The following is an 11,051-nucleotide window of genomic DNA, read 5'->3' as shown; positions in this document are numbered from 1 at the left end:
TATTATAATTATTTAAAATATTCTTAATTAACTAAAATATATTTTAATTAATATAATTAAAATTAAATAAAAAATTAAAAAAGGAAGAAAAACTGTGATTTCTCCCTTTTTTCCTTGTTTCTAAGTTTTCGAAGCCGTTCGGATGAATTTCTGACAGTCAATGATACCATTCGAATCTTCTCTTCAAGATGATCATTTTCATACCTTCAATTCGAATTTTCGTCATTCAGAGAGAGTCGGCTCAAGCTACGACCGCCGAACATGTTTGCCATTGATTCGTTTCCGTCCGAATCTCGATCTCAGTCCACCATCATTAGGCTTGTCTTTGCAAGACGATTCTAACGAGACTGACCTCACTCAATTTGGTAAAGAATTTACAAAGATATGAGGATTTTAACAAAACTGCGCCACTGGCGACGAGATGGTGTGTGGGGGGGGGGAAGCCGGGGGTAAGGGGGTCGGGTGGGACAGTTAGTTTTTTTTTCAATATATAATAATTAATATATTTTTAAAATTTTAAATTATTTATATATAATATAAGTTAAATAATTTGTTGAATCTAAACCTTTTATTTGTTTAAATCTAATGGTTGAGATTTAATTGATTAGATCTGACGATCAATATTTGATAAAAAAAGATCCAATGGTTATTAAAATAAGAAATAATATATATTTTAAATAAGGGTATAAAGGTTATGTTCTGAAAAGTAAACACCGTTAGTTGGATTTAACGGAGATGAGACGATTGGGTTGAGTTTTACAAAACACATGGGAGCTTTTAGCCCATTCTCATAACAAGGGGTGTTTTTTGCATATTTTTTAAAACACAGGGAGTTTTATGCATTTTGTTCCAAGCTTTTTTAGAATTCTAGCAATCTTAATATACTCTTTTTTAAGAAACAATCTAGATGATGTGTGTTGGAAAGGGCCTAAGTATTCTTTAAGTTATAGAATACGGTCTATTACCTTCTTTCATAAAATCTTTTCTTTTAAAGTCTTGATAAGTTAAGACTCTACTGAAATCTTGGTCTGTTAGGTTGTATGCGATTCTAGGATGAATGTCAAACATTAATTTTCCTGCATATAGACTTTCAATCATTTTTCCAAGATAACCATTTCTTAAGTTATTGATTTTTCTGTCCATTATAGATAAATGTATTTTTGAATCAATTCCTTCCTTAAAAGTTGCTTTTATTACTACTTTAATAGTTCCTTTGTGGATCCATTTCATAGTAACAACTATTTTTTCTATAAGCTTAATTTTTCAATAATTTATTCTTTAGAAATAAGCTAAATTTCAATCACATTACCAGTAGGTCCCATAGGAATAGCAAACTCACCTAAAACAGACTTTGTAGATTATGTGATGTTTTCTCTGGTTTAGTCATATCTGGTTGAGGACTCTCCCAATTCCTTCAATTCTAAATTCATCGTATGAGCTGAGGCTGGAATCATGAGGTTTGATTCATTTCATGGTTTTGTTTGACACCATTATCCTGGAAAGGAATCCTGACAGACTTTCAAATCGAAGCCTATCATCTTTTTGGTAGTTATTCACTCGGTTGAAGATCCATCTAAATTAGTTTCTATTTTTTTCCCATAGACGTTTTCATTTGAAAGATCAAATTAGTATATGGGCACCAAATCGCCATAGTAGACTGCGTCTAGAATGTCATCCATGGCTTCAAATTTTTTTATTGGCCTCACATTGTACATGGGTAAACTTGTATAAAGAAAAAACCTTGGTGTTATCCTTGATGTCATGCACTAAATTCACCAAAGCTGAACTATCTTGGTCTTCACTTGTTAACTTGGAGATGATTGAGAAGCAATCGCCCTCCAAAATAATCCGGTCCCATCCTTTCTGCTTCCCAAATTCAATTGTTGTGGCTGTTGCAAGAAACTCAACGTGTTCATGTGCAGCTTTGAAATGAATGTGGCGCTTCCTCCATCTAATACAAGAGCGAACATAATCACTAGCAAAGACTTCGACCCTACCGTATTAGTCTCCACCAAAGTAGCCCTATCAAAGTTTAGCTTGATAATCCCGATAGGTGGAGGATGCCATGCATAATTTGTTGCTCTAACCTTGTTCGGTCCTTGTAAAGATAGACTATACTCTTCAAAGTCGAACATGACTCGTCTTGCTTGTGAATTAATCTCAATAGGGGAGGCCCTAACACTGTACCAAAATCACTAATTTCTATTATTCCAAAGCTGCCAACAGAGAACGAGTGCACAATCAGCTTCAGGCCCCTCTAGCTTATCCGCTGCACTTTGGAACCATGTCTATACATCATGACTCCAATTTGAAAGAATATGCCATTGTAAGCCTGAGAGGGTCCAAACATGTCGAGCAACCGGGTAAGAGAAGAAGAGGTGTTGAGAATCCTCACCTTCAGACTTACAAATAGGACATGTCTCATCAACATCCGAGTTCTGCTTAGACAAATTGGTCATCATCAGAAGAGCGTTCTTGCACATTTTCTAACGAAAGGTCTTCACCTCTAGGGGAGTGTTTCTGTTCCACACGAAGCCCCAGTATTTCTTCGCCTCCAGAATCAAGCTTGTGGAAATATTCCATCATTTCAAAGCAAGTGCAAGGTGATGTGAACTTTTCACCAAAAATTGGTCTTTCAAGTTAAACTGCCATGTCTACTGCTTCCCAAAGGTAAGGCTAGCACGTCCTCAGCATTGGTAGGGTGAAACATGTTACGAACTCTCGACTCATTCCATCTCCCATTAGCATGATTGATCAAAGATGATACACGAGTCTGTTCGTCCAAACAGCTAGGCTGAAAAAGGGGTTTGAAATATGAGGCGTGGAGAACCCACCTATCCTCCCAAATTTTTAATCGAAATCCCATTACCACACACAAATTTGATCTTGCTTCAATTTAGTAGCGAGCATTGAAGATGCTCCGCCATGAAAACGATGGCATGTTCCCTAAATTAGCATTAAAGAAATCAGTCCGAGGGAAACATTTTGCTTTGTAAACTCGACCTACAAAAGAGTCTGGTTGCTGAACAATGCGCAACGATTGCTTTGCAAGAAGAGCGTCAGTAAAGGTGGCTAAGTTCCGTAAACTAACCTCTCCGTCTACTTTTGGCCTACTCGTTTTGGGCCAAGAAATCCCATGTACTCGTCTGTTGCCCTTCTGATGCCACTAGAAACCAACCAACATATTCTCCAATTGACAAATCAATACCTTAGGGAGCTTAAAGCATGAAATCACGTATGAAAGAATGGCCTGCAGTACTACTTTCACCAAAATCTCCTTGCCCGCTTGTGAGATATTTTGCGTTCGACCCACAAATACAGTTCCACATTAGTACATGAATGCCCCTAAACATATCCTGTTTAGATTCACCAAAGAATATTTTTAATAGGTGCTAGAACAAAACTCCCAAAGATATTTTTCATGATTTGCCATCCACTGAACTCCCAAAGAATCGGCTAACCTTCACTGAAATTCCTCCCACACGCTCAGGCTGAAAAGCACTCCGGATTTCTCCAAATTAACTTGTTGCCCTGAAGCTTGTTCATATTTCTCAAGGAGATACTTGATAGTTCGTACAACATCAAAATTCGCCTCGTAGAAGATAAGTGTATCATCTGTGAAGAGTAGATGGGAAATCTTAGGGGTCGAATTCGAATAGCCATACTCTGAAGTTGACCCCGCATCTGTGTCCTCTGAAAAGATCGCTAAATACCTCTGTGCAGAAAAGAAATAAATATGGCGATAGAAGGTCTCCTTGACGGATGCCCGTCTTTGATCGTAATAATCCAAAGTTATCACAATTAAGCATGAAAGAATACGAGAAGAAGACACAAACAACATGATGACGGAAACAAAAGATGAATGAAAACCTAATTGAGAAAAGGATACGCTCAGAAATGCCCATCCCACTTGATCATACGCCTAGCTCATGTCGAGTTTCAATGCTGTACACCCTTCGCAAATAATGGTTAAGCTCGAATGCAATAATAATATTATCCAAAATCAAGTGACTCAGAATAAATTCTGACTAAGAATAAAAAATGATATATTCATAAGGGGTTTAAGCCTATTCGTGAGTGCTTTGGTTGCAATTTTATAGGCGACGTTGCACAAGCTAATAGGCCTAAATTGAGTAATGCTCTTGGGGCTATCACACATCGGTATAAGAACAACGAATGTATGGTTCATTTTAGCATCAAGACTATGGAAATTAAGAATTCGAAGTACAACATACATGACATCACGACCGATTGTATGCCAAAATTTATGAAAAAAGATCGTAGGCATACCATCTGGCCCTGGGGATTTGAGTGTAATATTTGGAAATTAGCTTTCTTGGCCTCTGTCAGAGTAAATAGAGTGTAAAGAAAGTCGTTAATCTCAACTGTCACCTTAGGGTAGATCATACATATGACTTCATCAAGGATATCGGGGGAGGGACTGTCCGAGGTGAAGATATTTGAAAAATACTCAGAGGATAATGTCTTGCATATCCTCAGCTTCAAATTTCCATTGACCCTCGTTATTCTTCATTTTCTGAAGTTGGTGTTGTTTCCGAGTGGAAGATCTCAAGTGAAAGAATCGGCTGCTTTTGTCTCCTTCTTTGATCCATTGCATTTTCCCCCTTTGTTTCCACATAACCTCCTCTGCGTTCAACAGTTTCTCAACCTCATCCTTACATTTTTGAATTTCCAACTGTATCTCAGTCACCCGCGTTCCTTTTTGGAGCTTAACCACTCTATCCTTTAGCTTTTTAATTTCTTTAACTTGCCGAAGGTGGCCTGACCCCATTGCATCTATCCCATTTGGTAAGAATCCAGCTTCTTTAGCAACTGATCATTTCTTCCCTCTAGCCTGTTATCCCAATACCTTCGAACTATCTCCTCACACTATTCTGACCGCAGCTAAAGAGCTTCGAATCTGATGGGTTTTTGCTTTCGGTTCAGCCTTGGGCAATCAACATCAATATCCAATAATAGTGGGCGGTAATTGGATCTAATCATGTCAAGGTCCCGAACCAATGGAAAAGGCTGAATCCAATCTTCATTGGCGCACATCCTATCAAGATGCGCTTGTACGGTGTTTGAGAACTTTCTCTTAGTACTCCAGGTGAACTGCTCACCCACAAAACCAAGATCCTTTAGGTTTGTAATCTTTTAGTACTTGAAGAAATTCGATCATTTGATTAATAAGTCTCGTGTTCCTGCTCTCTAATTCTGCTGCACGAAGAACTTCGTTAAAATCCCCAAGATAAAGCCATGGTTTGCAAGATTGACGGCTTAATCTCCTCAAGCAATCCCAAGATTCCAGACGTTTTGAAGTGTCGGGGTTCCCATGGAAACCGCTGATTGTCCAGCATACCATTTTGCCTGCTACACCCACTTTTGCTTCAGTGAAATTATGAGAGAAATCTCCTTTATAGGTGTAGAAATTATCTACCATTTTAATGTGAATTAGTAGACAATTATGTAATAGATAGTCGTGATAAATGGTTGGTAATGTGTATGAATATGGTGTAGTAGTGGGATGATGGTTTTGAAGAAGAAAGGTTACAAATGTTATGACCATAATCATCCACCAACACAACTAACCTCAACATAAATTGATGGAATATCAAAAGACATATCATAATTTAAATATTAAAATGCAATATATACTAACAATCCCCACCTCATTTTAATATTAAAATTAAAGAGAGTATGCTAGTTGAAAGGAGATTATTTTCCAATGAAGGTGTGCTCTACATTGAACATTCTCTTAGTGAAACTGTAACCCGCTGTCTGTAGTCAGTAGTGGTCTCAAATTTGAACTATGACTGCTTAGGGGAAAGAAAGTATCACCATGTACACATAACAGTCAAGGTGTTAGTATGAGCTATATTAGCTAACACATTATGGCATTGTGCTATTCCGATTTTCATGAGTGTTTTTTAGAATAAGCCCAATTCTCATAGGAAGCGGCTTACTTTCACACTCATATAGGTAAAAATTGGTCAAGGGTGCTCCTATAATTATAACACCCCACTCATTTAAGCTACAAATTTTCATTAAGAGTTAATAAACTTAACTTCTACATATCATTACAGGATAAATGCACTCATATCACAAGGATGAAAACTAATTGGAGCAATTGGTTTTTCAAAATATTGTATTTGAAATAATAAATCTCTCAACCAATTTACTTCTATAAACCATTATTGCTAACTCAGCCTCCATGGTAGAGTTAGCAATAATGTTTTATTTTTTAGACTTCCAACAAATAGCAGCACCACCCAAAATAATAATATAACCAGTGGTAGAACATGAATCAACATCAGGACAACCTTAAAGTACAACAGGATATTTTTTATTAAACAAGCCATAATTTTTTGTACCAAGTAAATATCTCATAACTCTTGTTATGGCATGCCAATGTTCAATACTTGGTTCCGTCACTGAATCCATCTTTAATTTTGTAGCTGAAGAGAAAACTCTCTTTTAATTTAATCCCTAATTTTTATAAGCAATGCTGGAACAAAATGAGACTGAAATACCTGGACTAAATGAGATATCACGATCAATAACAAATGCAACAAGTATCAATTATTTGTAGAAAACCATACAAAAAGTAAGAAATCAATTAATGTACTTAAAGTGAAAATATGAGAAATACTATCGTTGTTTACCAAGAAGATTGGAATTCTTCATGTTCACAATATTTGAAACACCACATCATCTAAGAGCACTATTTGCTTAAATCCAAGGATCATCGCTATTTAAGCTCCAATACTCTTTAGATTTGCACCAAAATTAGAAATTGCCTAACGATTTGCACCAAAATCTTGTTTCTCATTTGGTTCATATCCACCTGCAAACCAGCGATTGGTATATCCCACCTCTTGAATTAATTTGCATATCATTTCTTCAAGCTCCACCACCCTTCTTTGTGCATCTTCTTCCCTCCACACATCTTCTTCTCCCCTTCTCGCATCTTCTTCCCTCTTCCGCGACACCTCAAGAGCCTACTCTAGCATTTTCTTACTCTCTGCTTCTCGTCTTAAAAGTTCTTCTTGCATTTTCATAGTTAACTCATTGTATTTTTCATCCATTACTTTCATTAACTTATTATATCTTTCTTCAGACTCCCTATGTGTTGAAGTAACAGAAATTCTACTAAATCTATCAGAAAATTGACTACGCCCAAATCCATATATCCGGCTTTTAGACAGCCCTCCAGTTACTTCACCATGACTGTATGTCAAATGAATACTCAGTGGAATCATTATTACCACCTATTTTTGTGATATAATCCTCCTACATGATGTGACATACGAAGAATATTATGTAATGATAATATAACTTATTATATTTGTCAAACAATAATGAAAAAAGAAGACTACAAAAGGTATTTACATTAAATTTTTTTTATTTATTATCTACAAAGTCTCTCATTTCGTGATTTCTTTTGTGCGTTCTATGAAACAACTCTTTCACTTACTTCAAGGCTAAGCTCTTCCTTTATAAATAACATTATCAATATCTACCAAAATAAAATGCAATCAGTAATATTTTGAAACCTTAAAATATAGTTTACCATCCTCATCCTATGTGCTCCTTGTAAAATGGAACCACCACTGTGCTTTGTAATGCAACCCTCCTTCTCAGTCATGCGATTCTTCTGGGCAATTTTACATTTTCCCTTGTAATTCTCTCCAATCCAATGCTTCTCAACTAATTTATCCCATATATGTGTGTGAATCCAATCAGGGCCTCTACCAATCATATCTAAAGCATGAGGCTTTCTATCTAATTCTTCACTTGCATTTTCTAATGTATTTCGTTTTGCTCTGTAAATCATCTCTTTAAATCTAGAACTTGCATTCTCATTCCATACCTTTCTCATTTGCATATCCGTGAGATAATCCCATCGATACCTCATCTGGTATTTTTTAAACAATTTATCATTTTTAATCATTTTAAGTATATAAGAATTAAAAATGCATTGTGATAAAGATTACCTTAAACCTCTCACAAAATAAATTTTTAGTTGGCTTTGGCACTTTATGCCATCTTGGCCATGCCTCTCCAAAAACTCCCTTAATATCATTTGTAAGATTTCATGAAACATCAGTTTCAATAAATCTAATTACAAAATAAAATTTAATTATTAATAAATAAAATTCCAGTAAATGATGATAATATGCAGCTCAAATATGATCAATCGGTACTCCAGTACACCAAATACCTTAAAATCTACATAAAGACTTAAACATAGAATTTAGTTATGGACGCCCCCTATTGGAATTTTCATGTCAGCCAGATAATTGTTGCTTTTATCAAAATATTAACTTATCATCTTATTCCATTATAAGATCTAGTAATCACATAACTTTCAGCTAGATGACATATATAATAATAGAACTATTAGAAAGGGTAAGAGAAAAAAAAAATCACATTTGATCTTTAGATATTTCAATTAACCTAATTATTCACATCAATTTTGCATATTAATAAAAATATTTACCTATTATTAACCACATTCATCTTTAACCTTTGATCAGGATTTTCTGAAACCTGTGATCCTCGATTAGGTCCTCTTCATTGATTTTGTGGAGTGACATCATCACTTGGCTCTCCAATAATAGGGTCATTCGCCAACCCTACAGTATCGTCTCATCAACCTATAATATTTAAGAATGAAAAGTGTGAATTTCAAGGAATATAAAGATCACATAAACAAGGAATGATCATACCTCTATGTGAAGGTCAGGTACTCTCGCAAAGAATTTGATGAAGTTCTCTGTTCGTGCTCCCCAACATGAGATGATTCAACTCCTGACAACTCTTCATTCTTAGCCGTAGGAACAACATTACGTAGTATGTATGGAGTCGAGGGAAGATTAGTTTGAGATAGGTCGCGGCTCCGAAGGCTGGAATTGAGCCGGACCAATGACAGTACGGCCTACTTTCTATAGTATTATTATATAATATACTGTTAGTTAAACAACCCTGATGTGCAAATTTATCCCTTGACCTCGTCCGTGGCCTCTCTCCCGCCCTCGTCCTACCCTCTCCTTTATGCTAGTACTCTAGTCACCATCCTGTGTTAAATAAAATAAACCACTGATTAAAATAGTTAGCAAGAGTAGAGGTAAAAAAAGCTTTTTAACTAAATATTATGTATGTCAAATGCAATTTAATTAAATACATATGTAAAATAGAATGTCAAAGAATAAAAAAGAAATACACAAATAGTTCAAATGTTACACGTCTTAATCATTCTTGAAATTACAAATTATCAGAACTTCTAACTACTAGTGCATATCTATTCATCACTATCCCTAAAATCATGATCCTCTTCATCTTCCTCGTCTTCTTGTGATTCAATTTCTTCAAGCACTTCCTCTTCATCCTGTTTTTCATCTCTTATCCTAGTTTGATTGTTGTCAATGGTATATCGGAGTGCTTCAAACTCATCCAGATCTATTTCTTTTGCCTCTTCATCTGAAATAATGTTGATCCATCAAGATCTGTCACCACAGAGATAGGTTGTGGATTTGAAGCCTCGACTTCATGAAAAGCGTTTTCTACTATTGGTTCAACATTCTCACCTTGACTTTTAACTAATGGAATGTTAAATTTACCTATAGCTTTTACTTTGCATACCTGCCCACCAATCAAAGCTTTTCCCTCTTTGTGCTAGAAAAACTTGTAAAATACACTTGTTGAGCTTGAGAAGCCAATATAAAAGGATTATTTGCGCTTAATTTTAATTTATAATTAATTTCCACAAGACCCGATTTATGCCTTTTGGGTCCCTTATATGAGGTATCATACCAATGACATTTAAACAACATAACGCCATGCTCCAATTTGTAATATTTCAATTCCACAATTTAGTAGTTCACTTCACATTCACTATAAGTACTCCCTAACACGCATACACCGCAATTTGTTGTTGCTTTAGATTGACCATACTCTACAGTATGGAATTTAAACCTATTAACAAAGTATCCTTTATAGCATGAAACTCTTCGACTTAGACTATTAGTCAGCTTCCTTATAGTACTTCTTGGTCATCTCATGCTACCGACGCAAATCCACAAACAGAACTCACCAAGACAAAAAAAAAAAAAAAAAAAAAAAAGAAACAAGCGTCAATTATTATTGTTAGAAGTCAAAAAAATGTTTGATGAAAAACAATAAGTCTTCATATGCAGAAGCAATTTTTACTGTTCTCTCTAAAGCTATAATATTGTTTTTGATTGTGGGATTGCAAAGAAGAAAGGTCTCACGCAAACCTAGAGCAAGAGCTTAATCCCACCAACATTCCGAAAATAACATGAAAAATAAGAAATGATAAAAAAATATGTACAATCTCTTTCACGCAATTTATCAAACAAGTAGCAAGCACTCAAACGTGTTCTCTAATTTCAAGTAGCCACTCAATCATCAGCTTATATGATTATGTACAGAAATTCATTTCAACAATAAGCTAATCAAGAACGTAAAAGATAGAGGAAAATGAAAAATAAAGAGGATATTTGAGACAGATAAGCGAAAGAAAAGCTAACCTTTTTGTTCGATTTGCTATTTTCCTCCACCGGCCACCCACAAATAGTTGTGCAATACACTTCGTTCAACTCTTAGGAGAACTTTATAGCAAACGGGCAAGTGGTCGTCGACGTTGCATCGGGTGAGTTGTTGATAGGGGCACGCGGCGAGAAAGGAAGAGAAGATAGCTTTGTGCGGACTTGCAATTTGGGGACTTTGGGGGTTTAATTTTATTTTACTGATAATAACAATTTTTAAAAGGATAATATCTAGTAAAAAAAGAAAATAAAACAAAATTTATTTTCAATTTTCATCTTTGTTTCTGTTTTAAAATTTACTTGTAAAAATATGAGATGAAATAAAGACAAAATCGAAGATGCAAAGCAAAAAAAAATATATTTTTTGAATCCATCTTTAACGAAAATATTTTGTTTTAAATTATTTATTTATTACCAAGTCAAAGAAGGAATTATAGACGGAATAACTTTTTATATTTTATTTCTTTAATTTTATCCAAA

General features: G+C 35.2%; 1 long non-coding RNA gene across 2 annotated transcripts; it reads right to left on the bottom strand.

Annotated features, from left to right (window-relative positions):
- Positions 1–1,594: 1,594 nt before the first annotated feature.
- LOC105176715 (uncharacterized) lies at positions 1,595–10,759 on the bottom strand. Of its 2 annotated transcripts, none has more exons than XR_002286650.2 (5): positions 10,554–10,759; positions 8,733–9,080; positions 8,504–8,660; positions 3,092–5,370; positions 1,595–2,946 (listed from the first exon to the last, which is right to left on the bottom strand). It is a non-coding gene; the product is annotated as an uncharacterized LOC105176715 (long non-coding RNA). The 2 variants fall into 2 exon arrangements; XR_848992.3 differs by having other exon boundaries at positions 1,595–3,356; positions 3,462–5,370.
- Between the last annotated feature and the right edge of the window lie 292 nt (positions 10,760–11,051).

The sequence above is a fragment of the Sesamum indicum genome, linkage group LG2, assembly GCF_026168435.1.
Source record: "Sesamum indicum cultivar Baizhima isolate 11 linkage group LG2, ASM2616843v1, whole genome shotgun sequence".
Lineage (NCBI taxonomy): Eukaryota > Viridiplantae > Streptophyta > Magnoliopsida > Lamiales > Pedaliaceae > Sesamum > Sesamum indicum.
The sequence above is the reverse complement of the archived record's forward strand: the minus strand, read 5'-3'. Positions and strand labels throughout refer to the sequence as shown.